A 26,857-nucleotide genomic window follows, 5' to 3' on the forward strand; every position below is an offset into this window, starting at 1 on the left:
AGCTGCCTCTAGGTCCCCAAACCATCTCCCAAATCCCCCTAACCCCAGATGCGCATTCTTCCCTTTATCCCCTTGCTCACGCTGGACTCCTGCCAAGTGCCTCCATGCTCTTTCCATCCATCTCATGGTCCCCCGTCCCTCAAGGCCTGGCTGGAGTGCCCGTTTTTCCGGGAAGCCTCCTCTGACTGCACAGCCCAGAGAGTCCTTATGATCTAAGTCACTGGGTCACTGGAATGATCACCAGAAAGGGCATAGTCCACACTGGACTAGAGTCTCTCCTAAGCTGGTTTAGGCTAGCCACCCTTTCCCCACAGCAAGTGACCATTGCTAGCCAGCCAGGACCAGAGAGGATTTGTGTTTAAAGGAGGAATAGTTCTGATCATTCAGGGAGAAGTCAGTAGGCAGGCCTAGAATCATTCCCAGGTTTTTCATTCTGTAAAATATTACATCCTGGAAGCAAGTTGCACTGAGTGAGGCAGGGCAGAGAGGAAAGAGTACACCCACTGGAGTCAGGCAGGCCTGCGTTTGAACCCTGGTTCTGCCACTAGCCACCCGTGTGACCTGGGCAGGTCACTTGGCATCTCTGAGCCCAGTTTCTCATCTGTGAAATGAGGATAATAGTGACTTTATCATAGGCTGAAATGAGAGAGCACGGCATGAACCTGGTAGGTACCGAATAAATGCTCAGGTTTTTACTACTACTACTGGGAAACAGTATAGGATAGTGAGTAAAATAATAATAACCACACCTAACCATCACTGAATAGATTCTATGTGCCTGGCACTATGTTAAATGTTTTACATTGTAGCCCCACTTAATCCTCACTGCAATCTTATAATCAATTTCTTATTATCTCCAGGATGCAGATGAGAGACCTGAAGCTGAGAGTCATGCCCAAATTCAAACCCCTAACAATGGCAGAGCTGGCTCCAGCCCTGAGCCAGTACCCCACCCATCCTCTATTCGGTGGCCAAGTGTAACCACAGGGCCACCACTGCAGTGGTGCGGTGGTTAAGAACCTTAAGTCCACATTGCAGCTCTGACATTTACTAGTGAATTCCTTAATCTCTCTGTGCCTCAGATGTTTTCATTTTCCATCTATAAACTGGAGCTAATAATACTGCATTTCATTGAATTTAAGATACAAATTGAATGTAAGATGCAACATTATTTACATACCACTAGAAAAGAAAACAATGCCTAACATGGGGTCTTCAGTAGGAGCCCCCACATAAAGCCAGAACATCAAAGGTCAGCCCTTCTGTATTAGTCAGGGTTCTACAGAGAAGCAGGATATATAGAGAGATTTGTTTGTTTGTTTGTTTTCTGGAACTGGTACAAATGCTTATGGAAACTGAGAAGTCCCATGATCTGCCGTTTGCAAGCTGGAAACCCCGGAAAGCCGGTGATGTAATCTCGTCTGAGTCCTAAAGCCTAAGAGTGGGCGGCCAGGGGTATAAATCCTGGTCTGAGCCTGAACACCTGAGAGCTAGGGGTGCCAATGTCCAAGGGCAGAAAATGGATGTCCCAGCTCCAGCAGAGGGAGGGAATTCGCCCTTCCTCCACCTTTTTGTTCTATTCAGACCCTCAATAGATTGGATTATGCCCACCCACACTGGTGAAGGTGATCTTCTTTACTCAGTCTACCTATTCAGATGCTAATCTCTTCTGGAGACATCCTCACAGACACACCCAGAAATAATGTTCTACGAGCTATCTGGACACTCCTTAGCCCAGTTGAGCTGACAGGTAGAGTCATACCCTCCACGTGTGAATACATGAGAAATAAACCCACCCAATAGAAAGAGTGGCAAACAAACTTGCTTGTCTCAACCTCGGCACCATATACAGGTAGGAAAAAAATTCTCTCCTGAGAGTTTGAACCATAAGCTGGTCTTCAGGCAGGTCTGAAGTTTGAATTGTCACTACCCGGTGTAGTCCAGAAAAGCTGAAACAGAGAGCTTCATTTAAAGAGAACTCGATCTACTTAATACTCTGTAATGACCTATATGGGAAAAGAATCTAAAAAGGAGTGGATATATGTATTTGTATAACAGATTCACCTTGCTATACACCTGAAAGTAACACAACATTGTAAATCAATTATACCCCAATAAAATTTTTTTAAAAAAATTAAAAAATAAATAAATAAAGAGAACTCGAGCTTGTAGTGGCCCCAGCAAATTCATTCTCTTGGAATTAGACCTCATCCCAGGACAACAGCAAGTGTAAGTGTTGGGAAGAGTTAACATCCAGCCTAATAATTTCAGAAATGTCCAAAGGTAGAAAGAATATGTGTTGTACGGTCATTAAAATAGCTAGCTATAAAACAATGCTAGCCATTGCAACAAAGTATCCCCAAGTCTCAATGGATTAACATAATTGACGTTTTTCTCTTTCTCAAGTAAAGCCCAAGGCAAGAGTTCTGAACGATGGGTGTTCACCTCCAGTTCTGACTCAGGGAGCCAGGCTCAATCCATCCTGTGGCTCCACCTGGCTTCCGTGGTCTCCAAGAAGGGGTGAGAGGTGGAGGAAAGTGCCTGGGTGATACCTGTCACCTTCACCCACTGTGCATTGAGCAGAATTCAGTCACATGGTCATGCCTAATTGCAGGGGGCTGGGAAATGTGAGCTAGCTGTGTGCCTGGGAGGAAGCAGAAAGAGATTTAGTGAATAGGCAGCTGACCCCTGCCATCCCTCCTCATGGGACCATTTGAATACTCTTAGGAAAGAGCTGTTAGCCGCAGTAGATTAGAATCATGCCTGACACCACATAGGAACTCAGTCAATGACTGCTCCAGTTATGATTAATAAAAACATCTTTGATTTATCAAAGCAATGTAGTTTTGAAGATAGTGCTCACTTAACAAAAGAAGGCCCCCTTGGTGTTCCCTTGTGACTTCCTATAGTCAGTTTCAAATAGGGATTTGAATTTCAAAAAAAATGATCTGTTTGCAGGAACATACTTATGGTAGGAGGCTAATATTTGTATTCACAAATATTGCATTCTTTAAAACCAGTCATCCTCCAGTTCTGTTTCAGCAGAAAAGCATGATTCTTATAAGTGAGAGTTCTAGAATTAATGTCAGGCTGGGTTTGACGTTTACCACTCCACCGTTTACCCAGCTCCACCGTTTACCCCTTCTGTGACCTTGAGCTAACCCCATGGCTCTCACTAAGCTTTGGTTTCTGTAACCACGACCTAGTAACGGTGCAGCTACCTCAGAGGTTGTTGTTGAGAATTACCACGGACAGTAAAAGTGATGTGCACAGCACAGTGCGGGACACGCAGGGGCTCAGCAAGCGTGGCTGTCCTTTTTCTTGTTGACACTGGTACTAACGCCCTGGACGCCTTTTATTTAAGCCCTATCTTAGCAGCCATGGTTAGAGTCAGGTAGAGGCCTGTGCACTCCCCAAAGGCTCAATACAAATATATACTGAATAACTGAGCAAACAGAAAATAAATGAGGCTCTCATTTGGACATCCTCGCCAAATGGGGGTCCACACATTTAAATCTCCACTTTTAACAACTCTATGAATAGTTTTATGATGAAAAATCATTCAAAGAGTTATAGAAGCCTTCATGTGAAACCTCACATCACTCCTAATTCTCACTGGCCACTGGGGCCAGCGTTGGCCAAGTCCATCCGGTCTCTTTTTCTTAGTGTCTAGCTGAGGCCCACAGAGATGAACAAATGCCTCATATTTATAACCTGATGTAAAATAAAGCTCTGTCCTCTCTGAATGCAAAACCCACGGCTTAATAGATGGACGACCACACATTGCAATAGCATCAGGAACAATTTTTGAGCTCTGAACATTCAGTGTTTAGTTATGGTTCCAGAAGATGTTTCAGCCATAGATCCTGGGACAGGAGCCAGAAGTGCTGCCCTGCAGAACCCAACAGGAAAGAGTCACTGGCAGCTGGTAGCCCTTCTTTATTCTCAGAGCCTTGTTGGAGGCAGTGGGGCTGATTCCACCCCTAGTTCCAGACAGGCTTAAGCCACCCACACACACCCCACCATGATGATTGGTCAGGGGTGGGTGCAGGATCCAATTACAACCAAGCTGTGCTAATCCCGGAAACTGGCTGGAGCAGTCAGGAGAGAGAACCTTGCTCTGCCCTGCTGGAGGGGCTGCATCTGTGGCAGCCATCTCTTCTCCTGTCCAGAGCAGTGACAGAATGGCTCCCATACAGAGTGAGTCAAATCCAGAGATGAAGGAACGAGGGATGGAGTGGGGGAGAGAGAATGGGAGAGACAGAAAGAGAGACAGATAGACCTGGTCCAAATAACACTGAGTCCCTCATCCAGATGAGCCTGGACTATATGGACTTCACTGTTAAGTGACCCAGTAAGTTTTCTTGGAGGCATCTGTTGAGTTTTCTGCCCCTTGCCTGGAAGGAGTCTTGCCTGGTCTGGTGCAGGGATTTTGCTGATTACATTGGCTCTTGCACCTTCAGCTGTCCTGAGCCCCCATCCTATCCAAACACCTGCCCGTCTCTCTACTCACATCAACAGAACCAAGTATAAGGCATGTGCTGTGAGCCTGGCACTGTGCAAGTTCTGGAGGATGCAGAGTTCTCATTGCCCCTGCTCTGAAGGAGCTCAGTGCACTGACTAAAAGACAAGTACAAGCAGTGCACTGAGAGCAGAGACAGAGCTGTGCACAGGATACCACCGGGACAGAGGAGGACCTTGGAATCCAGACTGGGGGTCAGGGAAGGCTTCCTAAAGGAGGTGACACTGACCTACATTTAAGAATATATGGGAGTTGTGCTGGGAGATGGCAGAAGCCCAGGACAGAGGCACACCGGTGAGTGCCATCCCACAGGGGGCCCCTCTTCTGGCTGAGCGTCTGCAACTGATGTCCCACTCCTGTAGGCCTCCTGTTTGATTCCCTCTGAGTTTCTTGGAGTCTGCCTGATCTCCCCAGATATGTCCTCTGAGCTTCCTGAGCCTAGGTGCATATAGTATATTTGAGAGATAGAAAGGCAGCCGCACGCACAGATGTCCAATCTGTGGGCTCTCCGACGCTCCACAGACACCAGCTCTGAGAGTTAGGAGTTCAGTTCCCAGTGAGGAGCAAGCCTTTCCCTGCCTGCTTCACAACTCTGACTCTTTTCCTCTCTTTCAATCAGAAATCCAAAATGTATCGAGTTAATGGAATAAACAACCATGTGCCTGCCATCCATGATTAACAAAAGAAAACATGCTCTCGATTTTGCTAAAAATAATGTTCTGTGAAAGGAATAAAACTTTACAGTTTTCATTAAAATGCCTCCCCCTGCAACCATTTTTACATTTTTATAACTATTTTAATTTTACTTTGGTGAAGATTATGAGAGATGCCTAGGCCTAATTTTAAAGGGATGGATGGATGGACAGATAGATTGATAGATGATAGATAGGTAGATAGATAGATAGACAGATAGATAGACAGTCAACAAATACATTGCCTTGTGCGTCTTTTAATTTATATAAATGCTATCACAACTTATTTCTCAACCTACTTATTCTGTCAACATTAATTTTTCAAGATAGATTCATGCTGCCACGACTGCTGTATGTCCAATACTTGAATATACCATAATTCCTGAGTCCATTCTCGCATCAAGAGCCATTAGGTGGTTTCTTTTCTTTTCGCCGTCACAAACAATGCTACAAACAATGGCCTTCTGCATGTGTATGGGAGACACTCTGAGATACAGTATGAAAAGCAAATGTCTGGGTGATAGAGGACGCACATTTTCAATTTTATCAGATGTTGCTGGAGTACTGCTGAAAGTTTTCCTTCTCACCAGATGTGCAAGTTTTCCTGCTTCTCTACTTCTCCATACTTGGGATGAATCATCAGACTTTTTGAGTTTTGCCAACTGGATGTGTATAAAAACAGAATACAACATTTTTATTTTACTTTGTGTTCCACTGATAAGTAATGTGGCTAAGCAGTTTTCATTTACCTTTGGCCATTAATGGTTTCTCTTTGTTGAAACTCCAGGTCTTAACCTTTCCCTACTTTTCTACTGGGTTATTTGTCCTTTGCCAACACAATTCACATGCAGGACTTCTTGACCTGTATTGGGCACAACTCCCTCATCTGTGTAGCAATTGTCTTCCTCTATTCTGGCTGTAAACTTGGTTTATGCTGTCTCTTGCCAAAGAGATCGTGTGCATGTATATGAGCGTGCATGCGTGTGCATGTGTGTAACAGTAATAGTAATAGTAGTAGTTGTCACAGAGTAATCTTTTCCTTTATAAGCTGTGCTTTTTGTGCCTCACCTAAAAAGCCTTTTTCTACCCTGAGATGATGAAGACCTGATCCTCTATTACCTTCTCAAGATTATAAAGTTCTGCTTTTCATATTTGGACCTTAATCCATCTGGAGTTTATTTATAGGATGAGGTAAGAAATCTAATTTTAATTTTTTTTCCTCTAGGAAAGCTAAGTCCCTCTTTTTCCCCTGATCTGTCATACCATCTCCATCATACACCAAGTTCTCATAAATGCTTGGATCTGTTTCTAGGCCAGGGATTGGCAAATGTTTTCTATAAAGAGCCAAAGCCTAAATATTTTAGGCTTTGCTGGTCCTATGGCCTCAGTCACAAAGACTCACCTATGCCATTGCAGGGTGAACACTGCCATGAACAATACAGAAGTGAATGAGCATGGCTTCTTATCTAGTCAACTGATATATTTATCTTGGAGGCAATATCACACTCTCAACACTTATTATAACTTCATAATATGTCTTGATGTCTGATAGAAAAAGTACCACCCCTTTTCTCTTCATTTTTAGATTTATCGTGATTATTCTTGGGCTTTAATTCTTCCAAGTAGATTTTGGAAGTGATTTTGACAAATTACATAAAATTTTGTATTGGATTTTTTATTAGAGTTACATTGAATTTCTAGATTAATGGTAGGGGGGCGTCCATCTTTACCACATATGTTTGTGCATTCAACAAACCTTTGCTTAGGGACACACAGCATTCCTCTACCTGGCATGTGTGGTTCAGGTGGTGTCACCACCTTCCCCATCACGTAAGCCTGAAAACTCAAAGTTATCCTCCACCCTTCCCTCTCCCTTCACCTAACCAGTCAGGTAGGTTTCTTGTTTCTGGCATCTTCTCTGCCTCTTCCTTTGATAACTGTCATCACCTCAGTGGGTCTTCCTCCAGGTTTCCCCTGTCCATTTCATCTCCACTATGCCCCACACAGCTCTCTCTTGTCACCCACATGCCATTTGCCAGGACAAAGGGCGCCGTCCTTAGCACGACTCATAGGACCTTCTTCTGCTTTCTGTTTCATTCCACCCCTCATCACCCCTACCTACCACCTCTATGGCACCTGATGCCCCAGCCATGCTGCCCCAGCAGCTCCCCAAGTACCCCACCCTCTCTCACCTGGAACCTCCTCCCCCGCTTTCACCCTTCGATTTCTAGTCAGGAGCCAGCTCAAGTATCCTCATCTTTATGAGCCCCACCCTAACCTCGCCCCATCGCTCTGCACCCAGCACTGACTTCAGTCACTATACATGTTAGGGAACCACTGACTGAAACTGCCTGCCCTGACCAGGCACAATAATAACCACTTGCATGAGGTGTCTCACAACAGGAGATTCCGATAAGGAACATGGAACTGACAAGCTGCTCCAACTAGAAGAATTTGGGAGAGGCCAGAAGGAGGGAGGAGATGCCAGCCCATAATATGTCCTGCCAAACTCCCAGAAACCCTTGCTCTGGAATCCATCTTGGCTGAGAGATGAAAGCCACCAGGAAGGTCCCTGAGTCAGACCAAATATGGGCCAAGCAAGATGACCGGCCAGAGACAACCCAGAAGGCTAACCCCACCACCATAAAACCTGAGACTTCTAGTCACGTGGCAGAGTTCTCCTGGGTTCCCATACCCTGCTGCTTCCCACTCAAGCACCCCTTTCCAATAAAGGCTTTTGCTTTGTCAGCACATGTGTCTCCTCGGACAATTCATTTCTGAGCATTAGACAAGAGCCCATTCTTGGATCCTGGAAGGGGACCCCACTTCTTGTAACATACACACCCCCCAGAAGAGAGTGAGCTCTATGAGGGCAGGCAGCCATCCTATCTGACTTAATCACGGCAGAACCCACAGCAGGAGCCCCAAGACCTGGCATGCTGAAGGCACTGATCAGCACTGGTTGCATAAATGAATGAAAGGACAGACGTCGTGAGTGGGCAGATCAGGCCCAGAGAGCAGGTGTCCACGTGCCAGGTGCAAACATGCATTCCCCCAGGGATGAGGCTGCAGCCCCGCCTTCTCTGCAACCCGCCTTCTCTGCAACCCGCCGACCTCTCCCTCGAGCCCTTGAGTGAGGGCACTGCCCAGGGAGCTGACAGGGCAGAGATGAAGCAGCCATCAAAGGAGAAGCCAGACACAAATGCAAATGCACGCCGTCCTCCCTCCCTCTGCTTTCACAGCTTTCATACCTCCCTCTCAGACAGATAAAACGGAAAAGGTGCCAATGAGGACTGAGCCCCTCTGGGTATAAAAGCAACAGCAAAGTGACAAATGTCATGTGGATTTAAGCAAAGTCCCCCATGATTACAAACCCACAGGGAAATAAGGCTGACAAATGCGCGGCCCTGCTCCTTGCAATCTTTTCCTTTGAGATAACTTCACCCTGAAAAGGGAGAAAGAAGGAAAAGATTTTAAAAGCAAAGTTTCTGTCTGCAAACCAAATGGGCTGAATTTTTATAGGCTCGTTTGGAAGAGCATAAAAAATCAAGTTGTCAACGAGCCTCTCCCTCCCAGAGCCTCAGAGAGGTGTGAAGGGACTGCTTGGAATCTAAGCTCCTCTGCTTTCTTCTCCCACCCCAGAGCTGAGCCTGCCCACCTCTGCCCCCTGCCCTGGGGCTGCTGAGCCCAGGAGGGAGCGTTCCTGTCACAGGGCGAAGGCTTCTGGGAGCCTGTGGAGGGCACTGGGGGAAGACAGGGAGCACCCCACCTCTAAGGAAGCTCCTGAGCATTAAGTGCACTAATCATAGCCTCCTCCACTGAGCCTTCACTATGTGCCAGCACTGCCCAAAACCCTCTGAGGGAGGCATTATTATCATGCCCCATTCTCCAGATGAGGAAACTGAGGCAGAGAGACATTAAGATCGCACAGCCTAGAAGTGGAGGATTCCAGAACAGGCAGTCTGGCTCCAAAGCCCACTGCAGTAGATGCTGTGGGTCTCACTCAGCTTCTCTTTGCCAGACCCGACACTGGTCCCCAGCTGCTGGCTGCTGTGATCATGAGCTGCTAAAGGCTCACAGCTACCCCTTTCCCAGAGAATCCACCTTGCCCTGAGATGCCTGGGAGATCATGGGTCACTCCCCAGGGTGGCTCAGAGGGGCTAAAGATAGGGGGTTACAAAGCTCAGCCCCCTTACAGGTGCAGAAAACTGTGGAGACATTCACCCTCCTGAGCTCCCCATGAGATCAGGCATGTTGCAACTCCAGCTGAACCCATATCTTAGCCTGGCTTCCCACCTGCCCTATCCTGCTTCCCTCACTCCCCCTCAGGTTTCTTCTGAAAGTAGTCCCTCGAAAAACCCCTCCGCAAGAATCCTTGTCTCGGTTCTGCTTCTAGAGAACCCGACATACGTCACGTAATCAATCACACATTCTCATGGTAAAGTGAGACCACTCCACAATCATGTCCACACCAGTGGTGACAACCACTTTATTCTGCTCACTCCTTCACTGGTGCAGTGTGGGATCCAGCTCAGCACACCTCCAGTGACTGGATGCACGGACACAAAACCCGCCAACCATGTCCATGGCATCCCCTTTAGTGCCTTCAGGAAGTTGGGAATGAGAAGCAGGAAAGAAAAATAGAGGTTGAGGATATTATTTTTTTCCCACAAATTCTTCACAATTGATAGATAAGTTTGTGCTTCTGAGAGCCACAAGTCTGTAATGGTTCTCTCCTCATCATCCCGGATGAAGGACCTCCTCCCCTTCCCAGAGGAGACCTTTCCCTTATTACCAGCCCTGACTACAGGTGAGGGTTTGCAGCAGGCCGAGAACAGGGTGGCTGAACAGTGAGGCATCAGCCGACTGAGGCTTCAAAAGTGAATGTCAGAGACCCTGCTGCAATTCCTTTTTTTTTCCCCCACATCTTTATTGGAGTATAATTGCTTTACAATGGTGTGTTAGTCTCTGCTGTATAACAAAGTGAATCAGTTATAAATATACATATACATATATCCCCATATCCCCTCCTCTTGCATCTCCTCCCACCCTCCCTATTCCACCCCTCTAGGTGGTCACAAAGCACTGAGCTGATCTCCCTGTGCTATGCAGCTGCTTCCCACTAGCTATCTATTTTACATTTGGTAGTGTATATATGTCCATGCTACTCTCTTACTTCGTCCCAGCTTACCCTTCCCCCTCCCGACCGATGAATGGATAAAGAAGATGTGGCACATATATACAACAGAATATTACTCAGCCATAAAAAGAAATAAAATTGAGTTATTTGTAGTGAGATGGATGGACCTAGAGTCTGTCATACAGAGTGAAGTAAATCAGAAAGAGAAAAACAAATACCGTATGCTAACACATATATATGGAATCTAAAAAAAAATGGTTATGCAATTCCTTTTTGATGAAGTCTGTGCACAGAAAAGAGAGAGGGGAAAGTCTCAAACGCACTCCTCCCTGCATTCTGGGTGCTTGACTAGAGTCAAGGCATGGAGAGGGGTATTCAAGAAAATATTATTTATGACACTTGTTAAATAACTTACTTTATTCAGGACCATAGTGATAGATGTAGGGACTGTTACAATGGGGTTTTTCAGTGGGGGAGAGAGATTGGCCTCAACTCCAAATACAACAAGGGAAAGTGGGAATTTATAGCCAAGGAGCTGGCGGGGGTCAGTGGATGGAATATGGCTAAGAGGAAACATCAGAGGTAAGGGGAATTTGGGTTAAACCAATTTAGCAGGATTCTTGCTAAAGGCAGCCCATGGCAATCAGACATCACTGGGGGAGGATAGGGGATGAGAAACCAGATCAGATATCAAGGGTACAAGATTCTGGCTTAAGCAACTAAGCAGGATTTTTGCTAAAATTGGTCAATACAAAGATGAACACAGAAGCCTGAAAGTCAGGGCCTAGTTGAGAAGAGAGTTCAGAGGAGCCTGACTGGAGTTAGTGAAGGAGAAAATCTTTGTCAGAGGTCAGCCCCTCCCAACCACCTGGACTGAGAGTGAGGGACGTGTGACTCCAAGAAAAGTCACCAAAAAGAGGAGAAATGGGTGCTGAGCAGGAAGGGAAATGAGGTGCTTACTGCTGGCACACAGGAGGAGGCTGTTTCAGAGGATGCATGAAGAGGCAGAAGGGGAATCTGAGAGAATCCCAGACCAGCTCCACCACCTTCTCTTCAGCCAAGGAGAGAGCCTTGTTCCCAAGTCACACCTGATCTTTCTGAAATCACCGACCACCCCAGCGGCCAAGCTACATGCTTCCTTGATGGTAAAACTGAGTGCTTGAACGTCTTTATCTGAGCTGGTTGGAGGAAGGAAACCGTACTCTCAATTCAGCTGGATTTCTCTTAATTCAGCAATTCTGTCTGCTATGCCACTATGTCCAGGCACTGGTCAGAGGACACAAAAGTGGCTTTTAGGAGATGCAGCCACAAAGACCTGAGGCTGAGTGTTGACCCCAGAGGGCCCAGAACCCAGGAGGAGAATGGAGCTGGGATCAAATGGGCATAGCCATTCCAGTGAGACTCAGACACAGACAGGTGGGGCACAGATAAGATGCAACTCTAACAGGAAAGGTAAGACAGTTTTGAAAGGTCTAGTTGCCCAGCCGGAGAGTCTAGACTTGGCCCTGTAAGAATAGGGAGTCTTGAAGGTTATGGAGTGTGAGAAAGGCTTGATCAAAACTCTGCTTTAGGAACATGAATTTGACATTGACATAGAGTGGAGTTGTGTAACTGGGGTGTGTGTGGTATGTGTGTGTGTGTGTGTGTGTGTGCGTGTGCGCTGTGGAATGGGGGTAGCACTAGGAGAAAGAATTGGGAAGCAAAAAGAGTTGTCTGGAAGCTGTTCCAATGTCTAGAAACAATAAGGTCTGTTTTAGAGCCCTTGGAGTGGGAGAGGGGGAAGGGGAAACATGCTGTAATATGGTCTGAATGTTCTAGAAATGCTTCTGTATCCATTCTTACCTCCAATGATGCAAAAGCCCTGGGAAGGAAGAAAAGAGTAGTATATAGAAATCCCATTTTACAGACAAAGAATTGAGACCAAGAGGACAAAAGTAACATACATTAGCAAGGGACAGAACTGGAACACATCCAGGCCACCATCTTCTCGCCACCCCGTGGACTTGTGCAGGTGCACCTGAGCCCCAGTGGATCACTGCTGTTCTCACATCAGGTAAGAGTGGGGAGCCCACCTTAACACTGCTGAAGTGCTACCAAATGAACAATCTGTGCTGCTAATACTCAGTATTGATTATCTCCCTACAGAAATCCTGAGACCGTTGTCTATGGGCTGCTAAGGCTGGTGGCAGCAGCTACTAAATTGTTTTTATGGGAAGCTTTTTACCTGAAGGGGTCATAAATCACTCTTGATCAATAACTGATCAATCCATCTGCTTTGCACATTGAAAATCCTTCAGATCTGTCCACTGAAAGGAAAGAGAGAGGAAGGTCATCTGTTTATCAGATAAAAATGACAGAATAACAGGTTAATGCAACTACTTAGGCTGGCGATTACCTAGGTTTCTTTTTTTTTTTTAATTTAAGTGAAGTATTTTGAGTGATTTGCTGAGTCAATTAAAGTGAAAAAACGAATGGTCTTGGTTTGAAAGGGTCAGGTAAGAAGAAGATCTGGTATCCGTTGAGCACCTACTGAGTGCCTTGCACTGTACCCCTTCATTTACCCTCACAGCCCTGTGAAGGAAGTATCATTACTCCCACTTCCAAGAAAAAACCTGCAGCTCAGTGAGGTTAAGTAGCTAGCTCTAGGTTGGTGGTGCAGCTGGTAACTAAAAACAGTCTCTACCAGTAAGAAACAAGAAGAGTCCAAGGGCAGCTGGGCTTAGAGAAGCTGAGTCCCATTTCGAGATGAGGCTGTGTTGTACAGGAACTGCACCTGGTTGCAGGGCACACTCCTGAGAGGCTAGCCTGGGGCCCTGCTCACTAATTGCTGATGGAGTTGCAGTGTCTGTTTTGGATCTGACCTCCAAGATGAATTAGATAGTCAGCCATCCAGAGGCACTGCAGATTTCCTCGGGCCATGCCCTGCTCACCAGCCCCCAGTACCCTCCCAGGGTCAAGAGGATGATGTCATTGTATACCCCAAGCTTCTCTGCCAACCTCTAGGAACTTCCCTGCACAGATTCACAGGAGTCAGCTGAGTCCCTCCCCAGGAAACCCTGCCTGGCCTCAAAGCCTGAGCCCTCCCAACACACTCTCTCTTGTCTCCTGCCAATGACCAAGCTCCCCATCTCCAAGGCAACCATTGGAGCAACCCACGTGAGGAGAGTCTGCTGGGCGCTTCACCTCAGTATGTCTCGTCTGAGCTCCAGCGCCTGCTCTCTTGGGGCTCTGCCTGGCAGGGTGGAGTGGAGAAGGCTGGACCAGGGCTGGTCGGTGCTAAGGGCACCTGCACCCTGGTCCCCATGGATGGGGGTGCCCAGCAGAGCTCCTGGAGGCCAGCATCTCCTTCTGTCTTTGGGCCTCATGGCAGATATGAAGAGGCATCTCTCCCTAAAGTGACTGACACTCTCACGGACCAGGCAGTTGCGGTGCACTCCCCAGATGCAGCTTCCTGCCCCACTTCACTCTCAGCCACCACAGGCAGAGCGTCAGTTCTCAGAGACAGGATGGTGAAATAAAGGATGAAGCCTGGGATCTTTTAAATCTAGGAGTTTCACTCGAGATGAAGCTGATGATCTCAGCTGATAACCATCTTGGAAGAACAGCATTCTCGTAGGCCTGGGAAGGCCGCTGTGATTGGAGGCTGCCAGGGCTCCAACCTTTCTGTTGTCAGAATGCGACAAAGGAAAATAGTTTCCCATTAACAACTCATTCTTCTTTTTTATTTGCTAATTTGGTGAATATTATTTTCCCCCTACCATTTCGCAGATGACTACTCTAATTTGGGAGGCTGTGACTAGAATTGACTAATCAGCCTTTCTAGAAAATGTCCCTATTTGGATCTCTCTCTAAATAAGCACTTGCATGTGGCATTGATCATCAAGAAATCCCACAGCATTGCTCAATTAGCAAACAGTTTAAGGTGACATATTGTACTTTAGTAGTCTCCCTTGGAGTGACAGATGTCTGCAGTAAACATAGGGAAATTACATCCAAAGAGCAGCCAGGGATGGCCCTGGAGGTCAGAGCAAAGGCCAGTGGACCCTTCTGCACGGGGACGGGCTGCCAGCTCCAGTTCCCAGGGAGTGCTGTCCCTCCCAGCCCCCCAGGGAGTTTCGGTGATGAGGAAAGCACAGTTTGCCCCATAGCACCAGTCCAATTGGAGAAAACCCTTCCTGCAGAAGGCCAGGGGCAAGTGCGGCCACAGAGTCTAGTCCAATGGCCTTTGTCTCTGGACCTTGCACACTTTCCTGTGATGACACTGTTAATGCTTTCCTGGTTAATTAACTACATACACTCCATCTGGAGCCTCAGAGCAAGTAGATTTCAGGAGGAAAAGTGCCAATTTTCCCACATTGATGTGTCCAAACTACTTTCCTTAGCAGCTCTTACCCCCTCTCTTCTCTTCTAAATCGAGTAAATGTGTGGTTCTGCTGAAATGCTCAGAATGACAGGGACATGGAACCACTAATTTAGATAAATGACAGAATCCTGGATCCTGGAGCTCAGCACACTGCTCAGCACCTTGCCAGAGCCTGGGGGGACGTGGAGGGAGGGGTGCCCGGCCGCTTCTGTATAGGGTAAATTAAGTGCGTTTATCTGTTGCACACTCCTCAGAGCCCGTTTAACGTTGAGATGTTGAGGGGATCTGTCTTGCAGGAACAAACCGAGGGGCCTAATGGTTCCAGCATGGGAAATATTATGGTCATCTTGTTTGCTCCTTCCTCCCGAATCCAACCTCCCCTCCCGGCTTTGTTCCTTGAGGCTGACCTCCTGGGACTCCTTCATCAGGGTTCCCTTGCTGGCTATCCCTGACTCCCCCACGGGAGGTCCCAAGAGCGGCCAAAGACAGAAGACTGTGGTCACCAAAGCTGCCTATCCAGACAGAGTTTGCATGTCTTACAGGAGCACAGGAAGCCCTGGGGTAAGTGGTGCAGATGGGGAGACTGGGTCCTGGGAAGCAAGAGGGTTGGGAGTGTGGGCAAGGAATGTTGTCTGCCATTCCAGTAAACACAGGGACTGTTGCACACCATTCCAGTTCTACAAGGCTCAAGCCCTTAGCCATTGCAGCCACAAAACAGTTATGGTGCGCCCTGAGGGGGAGTTCAGGATGGAGAAAAACAGGACGTGTTTTGTGCTTTGGATACTGGTCCTAGATAGTTAAGATACATATCTAAGGAATAATTTCAAAGAGCCCGGAGTCTTACATCTTCCCATACATGGAAAAGCACTAAAATCATTAACCTGAGATGTCTAGGTTTGTTGTTAGCTGTAATCTTTTGATGTTCCGACTGCATGGTTTTTTGTTTTTCTTGTTTCTGGCTCCTCCCTTACCTCTTGGGAGCAGTTGCTCAGAGGTCTCTGAGAGGCTATCTCCCGGGCTAAAATCCTCACTAAGTCCTCACTGAATAAAACTCAAGCCCCAACTTTTAGGTTGTGTGTTTTTCTTCAGTTGACAGGAGGAAGATTCTGAATTAGGATTAAGATCACCACACTGTAGAAGGAAGACCATCCTCACCGCTCTCTCTCTCTCTCTCCCCCGCCTTCGGCATTTCCTCCCTAAAGTGGCATCACCTCCTAGAGGACCATTAGCAGCTTCAACACTTTTCTCTTCCTTTTTAAAAAATTAATATTCATACTTTTTATTACTTCATCAAGGATTTCTTTTATTCCTAGCTTTATTGAGACATAATTGAAATGTAACATTGTGTAGTATTGATTTGATATACTTATATGTTGCAAAATGAGTATCACCATAGCCTAAGCTGACACCTCCTCACATCACATGATTACCATTTCTTTTTTGTGGTGAGAACATTTAAGGTCTACTCTCTTGGCAACTTTCAAGTATATAATATAGCACTATTAGCTATAATCACCAGGCCGTACATTTGATCCCCAGAATTTATCCATCTTAAAACTGGAAGTTTTTACCCTTTGACCAACATCTACCTATTAACACACACACCACCACCACCCCTTCCCCCCTCCTACCCCTGGTAACCACCATTCTACTCTCTCTTTTCATGAGTTTGGTTTTTTGTAGCTTCCACATATGAGTGATAACATACAGTATTTGTCTTTCTCTGTCTGACTTATTTCACTTAACATGATGCCCTCAAGGTCCATCCATGTTGTCACAAATGGCAGGATTTTCTTTTTTCTAATGCCTGAGTAATATTCCATTGTGCATGTGTACCACATCTTCCTTATCCGTTCATCCACTGACAAACACATAGGTTTTCTTCCATATATTAGCTATTGTGAATAATGATACAATGAAGCTTTTCTCTTTCAATTTCTCTCCCCCTCAGACTGTGATTTCATTCATATCTAAGGCAAGGGAAGCCCAAGCCCAGTCCCTCGTGGGCAGCAAAATGTAGAAAAATGGTGACTGTAGGAGCTCAGATGCCTTCCCAAGGTTAGAAATTACACACCAAGGAGGCCCTATCCCAGTTCTGAAGAAACAGAAAGTATCAGAGGGAGCAGAGCGGAGAACTTTTTAAGAGAAAAAATTAAATGTATTTATCTGCTACACACTCACCAGAGCCTGGTGAATGTCAAGATGTTTAGAGGATCTGTCAGGATTTAGCCCAATCCCCGCCCTTGTAGCTTTGTTGTTAAATCTAAAAACATAAGCAAGACATTCCAAGTCGCCATATAAAAAGCCCTCCTACAAACCATCCCTTGTGGGGTTGCTCTAAAACCTGATGTTGGTACAGATGCAGTGAGTTACTTCCAGCCTCACATAATGGGGATGAAAGCTCTGTAAATCCAGCCACAGTTGTACAGGGGAAGCCTCGACCCAAGAACTCTTTGTGTTTGTGTGGAGGGCCTCCAGAGTCTGGCTGCTGGGTGAGGATGGGGTGTGACATGCAGCAGTTTGTATTTTGTGTATCTACAGGGAGATGTGGGGCCTGATTCAGGAGCCTGCACAGAGGGCCAGACTGCTAAGCCTTGTGCAGACTTGAGAATGAGCCCCTAGGAGGTAAAAGCAGGAGACACAGTGAGCTCGCAAGGGCGGGGCAGCTGGCCCTTCCCCGGAAGGCTGGGCGAGATGGCAGGAGGTGCTCTGCTCAGCGAAGGGGAAACCACTTCTGCACCAAGGATCTGAGCAGTCACATCACAAAGGCCAGCCGTGGGTTTACAGAGCCAGGTCATAATCTTAGTTCTGCCACTTATCTGATGTGTGACCCCGACCAAGCAGCGGCCCTGCTTAGAACCTCTGTTCATTAACCTGTGAGGGCAGTATACCATGACCCAACATTCTCTTCAGGGAGAGACCGTGGGTCTCTTTCCCTTAGTGGGTCTTAAGCCTCACCTGCACCCTGGCCTCCCAAAACCCAAGGGTTCCACCGTGTGAGTTTCGACCTTGAATGCCTAGTCAGAGCATCTGGCTTCCAGCTCTAAAGGACGGTGCGTCTGCATAGAGCTCAGCGTGAGGGAGCCCAGGCTTGATTTCCCTGGCGCCGCAGCAGCTCACTGGCTCAGCCTAACCTCCAGGCTAGGACGGATGCGGTCATTTAAATGGAAGAGTTATAAGAGCTCCTTTATTGATGACTTACCATGAACCAGACACTGCTCTAAGTGCTTCACACTATTAGCTTCACAACCTCTGAGTATCTGCGGGTGACGGTGAGAAAGCCAAGCAGAGAGGGTAGAGCACCCTCCTGAGGGCATGCAGCCAGCGGGGCTGGAGTTCCGGCAGCCCCTTTGAGCACTGTGGTTCATGATCTGACAAGGGCCCTGTGAGGCAGCAGTTTTCATTCTCATTTCACAGATGAGGAAGCTTAGCCCTGGAAAGGGCAGGTCATTTACCTGAGGTGGCACATTGCCCAGAGCCAGAGCCAAAGGCAGCGGAGGGCTGACCCACCAACTGAGGTTTGGCGTGTGTCCTGATCACAGCCCTGTAGCAATGCTGTCCTGAGGGGAGATGCCAGAGCAAACACCAGGTCACTCACTCCCACCGGTCAGGCCAAGACGCTGCTCAATCAGTGCGCTTTGCCTGATGTGTCTGACTGAAGCCCAAGTGCCGGGGTTGTCGACCCTGCTCCAGGTGCCCAGGCACTTGCCTCTAGCCTGTTCTTCCCTGAGGTGTTGTGAACTGAGGTGGAGCTTCCTCGGATGCTGTTTGACCAAGTCCAACCCTTTGGTTTGGGGTGGAGCTTCTTCTGCTTCTTACGGATGCCACTTTGACCATCACACGTGTCTTCTCTAACAGATAATCCATCACTAGAGAATACACAGTGGAGGCAGCCAAGCAGGCCCCCCTGCCACCTTCCCCAGCAAGAATCCTGCTTCCATCCCTGACCTTGGGTCAGAGTTGGGGCAACCAAATAACACGATAGCTAATATGCATTGGGTGCCTGCCAAGTGGCTGGCACTGTGCCCAGCTTTATTACATGTCACCTCCTGTTATCTGTGCCAACCCTGGAAGGAAGACATGATTGCTTTCAGCTTATGAATAGAGAAACTGAAGAACAGAGAAGTTCAATCATTCACCGCAGGTGCTGCAAAGGGAGAGGAGAACCTGGGAGAGACAAGGGCCAAGAGGCTCCAAACACACACAGCAAACCTTGAGTCACCAGGTATGTTTGGAACCTGGTTACGTTCCAGGCAGGTGCAGGACGGGGGATGGACAAATGTCAGAAAGGCCCCCATCTCTAAGGAGCTGACAGCCTAGGGTAGGAGACAACAGATACACAAAACCATAGTGCAAGGCAGGGTGTTTCTAAGCATCCTCACTGGAGAGCAGCTGATGGGAGCCCTTGATTTCCCCCATGGACCATCCAAAGGGTCCCTGCTGCAATTACCATGGTGCCCACCCAGCAAACTGACCCCGTCACTTCAGTTCAGACTGACACCTGTAGCAGGAGCTGTAGCCCCAAAACTTCCACAAGAGGGAGAGCCAGACACCCGCTTGACATGGGTCTCATTCCCAAAAGAAAGCTGCAGTCAATTTCAGGGGCCTATTTATAGACCACACATGATACATGACACTTCACACATGGTCTGGACTTGCTTCAACACATGAAGAAGGTGATGCCTATTTCAGTCAATGCAGACCTGTTTCTCTCGGATGCATCTCAAAGGTTTGGCTCTCTAAAAAACTGCTTGGTTGCTGGTGTGGGTGGGGATGGGCGCATGCCACCATCATGAGAGCAGGCAGCTCTCATCTGAACTTGCTCTCAAAGCTGGCACCACAGCACTTTGATCCTGGCTCCTTGAAATTTTGTCCACACGCAATAAGAGAAAGTGGAGAACTGAATGCAATACCTTACCTGCACTGTCCACAGCTAACATCCAAACCTTCTACTGTGTACTGAATGTCTGTGTCCTCCCAGACTTCATATGTAGCAATTCTAATCCTGAAGGTAGTATATTGACAGGCTGTGCCTTCATGAATGGGATTAGTGATCCTATAAAAGAGACCCCAGAGAGCTCCCTCACCCCTTCCATGACATGTGAGGACACAGAGAGAAGACAGCCGTCTGTGAACCAGAAAGCAGGTTCTTACCAGAACCGACCATGCTGGCACCCTGATCTCCAACTTCCAGCCTCCAGAACTGTGAGGAATAAATTTCTGTTTTTTTAAGCCACCCAGAATATCGTCCTTTGTTATAACAACCTGAGTGGACTAAGACACCTTCTGATGGAAATTTCCAAATAATGAAAAACAAAGGTTTGCAGTGAAAAAATTTTCCCATTTGGATCAAAATTCAACTATTCTCCCCCCCAACCCTGCCCAAGTCACATATCTTTTTGGATTCCAAGGACTGGACGTTGCATCACAGACCCCAAATCATGAGCATTTCACCTCCACGTGAGTTATCATTGTATTGCCTGAGATGGTTGCATTTGAAAATAAAGCAGTCATTTTGGGGGGCCTTTCGGAAAGCATTCACAACCACGTCTCAAAGCTGAGAGAAACTCAAAGATAGGAAATGGTGAAAATGTCTGTGTGATGTCTTCAGTGCCCCTCATACACATGTACACACACAGCTGTAGACTTGTTCCTCTCTTTTTATTGTAAAGACAATTTCCCTGAAGTATTTTTAAGCTGGAGAGATTCACTACAAGCTGGGGAAAAATTGCTCGCTACAAGAGATCCAATTTAGTGGCAGAAATCCAGCAACCCAATGTATTGGTAACTAGCTTGGTAATGAGTCTCTTCCATGTAAATTGGCTTATTATTATCAATTTTTGTCAGCTCTCGAGTGAGTCTTGATCTACTTCCCCACTTCGGCTCTGGTGCAAGGTGACTGGGAGCGTACGGCCTCCTCCCCACGCCAGGTGCTGGAAACCTGTGCCTGGAGGGAGGGAGAGAGTGGGGTGACAGACGCCTTGTTGTTAGAGCTCTGAATTTAATGTTCAGAACAGAGAGATGTTAAGGAGACTTGCAATGAGGTATTATAAAAACAGAGTTTGATTGAAAGAGCTGGCACGTAATGCAAATGAACACTTTGTCCCATTATTCATTGCTATCAGGAGAACTAAATTTGTTCGGCCCAGAGGAGAGATGACTAAAGGGAGGCATAATAATCATCAATTTATACTTGCAAAGAATTAATCAAGAGGCCCAGAGGAGACAGCGCTCTGTAGCCACTCTCGGTGTATGTGCTGGGGGCACAGTGTGGGAAGAGCTGGGGAAATTAGGCTAAATAGTAGGAATGGCTGTAATAACACTGGGGGCTATTAGGCAGAGATATCACCTCCACAGCAGGATGCCATGGAATTACTACGTCCAGAAATCTGCACAGATGGAACCTCGGTAACGGATGGCAATTTTTGCAAAGACCTGTTGATTTGATGGTGCATCTGGAAGGCTCTGGGGCTCAATTTCCTCCTCCTGGGGCTCCGTCTCAGGCAACCCTGAGACACCTCCTTTGCTTTATTCAGGCAAACATTCCTCCACTAACTCAACCCACCTTAGAGCACTGACTTCAGAAAAATCCCTCTGTCCAGTGCGATACTGGCGCAGAGAGAGTATTTCATCCTTACATTTGGCAAATATTTATTGAGCACATACTAGGTGTCAGGTGGTGAACGGGGAAACGTCCTTGTCATCATGAGCTCTCATTCTGAGCAAGGGGAGAGGAGGGGGGCACCAGAGGCAGGCACGCCGGTGAGAGATGCTGGCACCACCACGTTTTGCATGATGCCCAAGGACAACCAAAATCCAGTAAGCAGCTCTCGTCCAGGTTTGCAGAGTCGGCCCAAATAAATCAATCCCCTTTCCTGTAATAGCCCGGCAGTTGTCCAAAGGTCATTTGAGGATTCTGACTCTGGAAGTGAAGGCTTAAGAGACCTGTCACCTCCTTCAAGTACCTCTTCATTCTCAGGTCAGTCACTACACACTGGTGGCCCAGAAGCCAATGGGTTGAATCACTCAGTAACATTTTCAATTAGTCACCAATGTCTAAAAGTTGGGAGATGTCATGCACATTCAGAGTTCCAATGTTACATTTTTTTTAAATGTAATCTAACTACACTGTACCTGCATCCCCACGGGACAGCTGTGGCTGAGTCAGGGCTGCCCCTTTGAGCTCTCTAGTTTACCACAGTCCCCACTGCTCCCTTTTCAGTCTCTTATTTCATCCTGTTTCAGTCTCTCGTTTTTCCAGCCCAGCTTCTGTGGGAATTTAATATTTCTGCTCCTAGGCTAAACGACCAGAAATACAAGGTGGCTGGACTATATTAGCTTAGGTTCTGCAGAAATGTCTCTAGCCAGTTCTAACTCAGTGTTTTAGTTTGATTAATATCATCACAATAATTAGTCAGAATTCACTTCTCTCTTTTGTAAAGCAGTGGTCAAGTATACAGTTATCCTTTCTTTCGGCCCCAGGCCTTGAATTTTTCCTCTGGCTCACTGGCAACCTAAAGTCAGTAACTCTAGATGAGCTTGTTTGCTCCCTCCTCTTTCCAGGAGACGTATACCACTCAACCCACTTGTCCCTCAGCGTGGCTATAAGTAGACTAGGACCTGGTGTAGGAGTACGAGGCAGCAGGTAATAATTCGGCTCAAGGGTTTGTTGTGTCTATCCCTTTCCTCCCCCTGATTGATTTTTGGCCTGTATTTCTGACAAGTGTGTTTTCCATGTCTTTTTCAAAAAAATATACATGCTTCACCCAGTCCTTTTCGAAAGAAGCAAAAGGAAGACCTGTAGCAGCAATGCAGTGCAGGAGCATGCCAGAATAAGAGACGCTGGTGGTGGTCCTTGCCCTAGAGCCGGGGAGCAATTAGAGGGAGACACAAGACAAAATGTAGGCAGCTGGCAAATGCGTGGCGAGGCAGCTCAGGGGCGCAAAGCACATTAGACAGAGTGGATGGAAGCACATTTGATGTTATTCATCCAATGTATCAACATGGTGATGCCCAGTGGGGGCCTGCATGTGGTGGGTACTGGAGGATACAGGGAGGAATCAGACCAGGTTTCCATTTCCAGGAGTCCAGTGGAAGAAACATCCTTCACAAAGAAAGCCTATCACTGCTGCCACAAGGCATGGTGCATCCCCTTGTGCCCTGGATTTCAGCAGAGTTGCAATGGATGACACCCTGTGCTTGCCAGGGTTCCAGGTCAAGTGTGAGGGCTCCCCCATCCCTAGGGCAGCCCCAGTCACTGGGAACAGAGCCTCACCCTTCTGCTGTTCCACTGAGATGGTTCTGAGGCACATTCTGCATGGCTTCTCAGTGGGCCCGGAAGGTTGAGCCCCAGGTGCCCTGAGAGGCAAACTGCTGCTCAGCACAAACTCCACTGATTTTTCTCCCTCCCCCATCTCACTTCCCCACTCCTTAGATCACCTCTGAACAAACTACCTGCACTTGAGTCTTTATTCCAGGATCTACATTTTGGAGGACTCAAACTAAGACAGTGCCAGAGGGGTGTAACAGATTGGATTATGAGCTAAGGAGCCAGGAAAGGCTTTAGGGACCAGGAGACATTTGAACTGGGCAAGCCTTTGGTGTACAAGCAGAGAGGGAAGTGGAGGAGAGATCCATTCCAAGTGGTGGGCACAGCATGAGCTGTAGAAAGAAGGAACACAGCTGCGAGAGAGAATAGTATGCCATTAATTCACAGGCTACGTGAAGAACCATGGAAAATGGGATTGGAAAAACAGAGTGGGCCTGGATCACCAGTAGGTTTGAATGTCCCTTTGTGGAGTGCAAATTTCATTTTGTAAATGTTGATGTGATGTGATTTGATGTTGAAATGGTGTGATTTGGGTAAGGCAGTTGTGGAGGCAAGAAGGGGTGGGATGAGGATGAGGTCAAAGGTTGTCCTCTGGGCGGCCGCTGGCGAAATGTGCATTCTCACACTGCGGTCAGATGGCGCTTGTGGAGGCCTTAATCCTATGTGTGGTGGTCTCTTGCTGGGCACTCAGGGGGTGCCTCATGGATGGCAGGCATGGCACAGCTCTGGCAGAGTTCATGGCTGACAAATAGCTGTTGTCTTCAGGCTGGCCAGGGGAGCTGACTTAGGGTCCCCAGGTGGGTGGGCAGTAGTGTGAACAGGCCCCAAATGTCATGTCCCACCACCTGTCAGCCAGATGGGCACTCTGATGGCTCCTTAGTGGGGTCCTACATGCTTGTGGTGGGAGCAGAGCTGCTCTCCTTGTCTGAAGGGTGGCTGAAGGTCCAGGACGCCAGAATAACCAATGCAAAAAATGGTTTAAGAGTAAAACAAATAACAGAACTGTAAAAGTAAATCCACCATTCATACTTTAGTGCCCACATGACACCAAATGACCATCCTGACTCTTTAGTTTTACAGTGACCACATTTTTGAGCAGCCTGACTGAGTGTGTGGCAATGACAGGGAGCAGGGATGGAAATGTAGCCTTGGATCTGATTACTAGGTCAGCTTTTCTGACTCTGCCCAAATCCCCCGGCCCCACTTCCAGGGGAGCCCTGGTTCCCACGGGATCAGTGTTCCAGAAGAACTGGAGATTAACTTTAGAAAATTACATCTTCCTGTATTCACACACGCCCATTCCTGAGCTGCTTTCTCTGCAGGAGACTGTTTCTTGCTTTAGGCTGACCTTTTATGAAGTGTCTTCTAAGGGATACAAATTCCACAGGTTGTTAACAGACAGTCTTTTAAAATAATGTTTCAAATTCAAACAACTTTAGGAAGTGATGTGTTGAGCAAAATTAAACAGGTTTCTTTACTGTAGGACATCAGAGCCTTCAATGTGCTCAGAAGTAGCTACACAATTTGTGGGGCTTGGTGAAAAATGAAAACACAAGGCCCCTGGTTCAAAGATTATGAAGAATTGCAAGACGACAACTGCAGAGCATTACGCCAAGGCATGGGACCTTCTGAGCGCGAGCCCAGTGAGGCTGCAGGAGTCCCATGGCTGTGAAGCTGCCCACACACTGTGCTGCCATCATTGCAGATCTCTGAGGGTAGAAAGGGGGGCAGGCAAGGTCACCATGTGTTCGAAAGTGTTCAACCCTGGAATTGCAGTTCCACAAAACACACTCAGGGAACTCCTGCTTTAAGCTGATGAATTCTCATTTTCCTCATCTCTGGGCTCCAATACTCAAATACTGTAAACAGGAACCCCATGGGACAACCATACATAGCAAGGGAAGACCCTCTTGAACTGCTAGGTCCCTCCTCTGTTAGTTTTTGTATTTTGGGATTTTTTTGGAGGGGTAAAGTAGTGTCTACCAATTATTTCTGCTATTACTTATTTTCCTCCATCCTTTTAAAGGAGGCCCAACACCCCTGAATTACCAAAACGAATTTCTGGCAGTAATAGCAGGCAATTTACAGTGGTAGATGAATATAACAAAAAATAGTACACCTTGGCCAGGAATAGTGCATAATTTTGTACCTAGAATACCAGCATTATTAAAGCGCTGTCAGCCCACTTGCTTTGTCCTGCTTTCCCAGGTTGCCCCATGACACTGCCTGGGGCCTGGCTTCCCTGAGCTCCTCTCTGGGTTACTTACGGCTGGGGAGGGTGTGGGGTAGGAGGTGGGAAACCCAGACCTCAGCTCTGTGAGTCACAAGTGGGCAGAGAAGTGAAGGCAGTGACCGCCCATTAACTCTCACGTCCCTTGGGGCCCTGCTCATGGAGGGCCCCAGGCCCAGCCACATCTGTTGCTCTGACTCCCTGCCATTTCTGGGCTCCCACTCCTGTGGTCTTCCAGGCCTCAGAGTTAATCTGTGCATCACGCCTCTCCACACCCCACTTCCTCCCACTTCGTTTGTTAGGATGTCCTGGCTGAAGGCAGCTTACTCCTCCTGCAGGCAGTCAACTGTCCAGCTCTGAGCAGGCTGACTGCTGGCTCTGCCCTGGCCAGCTCCCTGCATCTGGAGCCCACACTTTATTCCTGGACGTGCACTGTCACCTACTGAATGCATATGGCTGTGCTTTTATTGAGGGCCACCCACATGCCAGGGTTCTGTGGACAATTTTCACATGAGGCTACAGCTCCCATCCTTGAGAAGCTCCACTCTGGCTGGGAGGGAGGGGCTAGTTCCCATAGAGCCAGAACAAAGAACTGCCATGCAAATCTGCCCATATCACACCTCTGTTTAACTCCCTTCAATGGATCCCCACCATCTGTTGTTCAAGTCCTCAACTCTCAGATGGTCCTTTCCAGGCCCTTCAGGGTCTGTCCTGCTCTATAGCCTTGCCAGTCATCGCTTCCTCTCGGTCTCAGCCATTTCACTCCACCCTGCCAACACTCAACAGCTTCTCCACGTTACCGGGCTTTTGCTCAAGCTGCCCCCTCCACAGTAATGCTCTTCCCCTCACTGCCCACCTGGAGGACACCCTCTCATCTCTCAAGGCTCACTTCAAGCGTCAACTCCTCTAGGAAGCTTTTCACAGTCCCCGCCTCCCAGCCACTTCCTCCCACCTTTGTACCACTACTGGTCCCAGCAGTGTTTTCCAACACAGACCAGGTGGCATCTCCTTGTTAGAAGTCTATCCCTCCTGCCAGAACATGAGCAACCTGAGAGCAGGGTGTGGTACATGATAGCTACTCAACGAACAACCGCTCAGTGAATCTCTGAATTAATAGTACAGATCCAAGCGCCTGAAGAGCTCCAAGCCCCCATCCCAAGGGGTTGGAGCAAGCTCCCCAAGCTGGACCCCAGGACAAAGAGTGGTGACTATGACCCTCTTTCTCCCCACTCTCATGCCATCTCAGCATTTTTGTTTCTTTCCTCTCCCTTCCCTGCTTTGTTTTCATGATGGGAATCTCAGTCAACAGCAGTATGTGAGAAGGCAGAGAAGAGAAAAAGAAAATTGCAGTCTTAAGGGTGACAGCCCTGAAATGTTGAGCTTGAAAACTGCCTGGGGATTCAATTTCATATTCTTGGAAAAGTAGATGCAAATACATATTCAAATTCAATGCAAATGCACTGGTGAGTCTCCTGGCTAATTACTGGTGCCTGGTGAGACTGGCAGTCCTTGGTGACAGGATCTGCCTCCTCTTCTCAGCTCCCTCCACAGTGCCTGTCCCAGAGCTGAGTTCCAGACAGG

The sequence above is a fragment of the Aethalodelphis obliquidens genome, unplaced genomic scaffold (genome assembly GCF_003676395.1).
Source record: "Aethalodelphis obliquidens isolate GAN/ISIS:26980383/991018 unplaced genomic scaffold, ASM367639v1 scaffold43, whole genome shotgun sequence".
NCBI classification, from domain to species: Eukaryota; Metazoa; Chordata; class Mammalia; order Artiodactyla; family Delphinidae; genus Aethalodelphis; species Aethalodelphis obliquidens.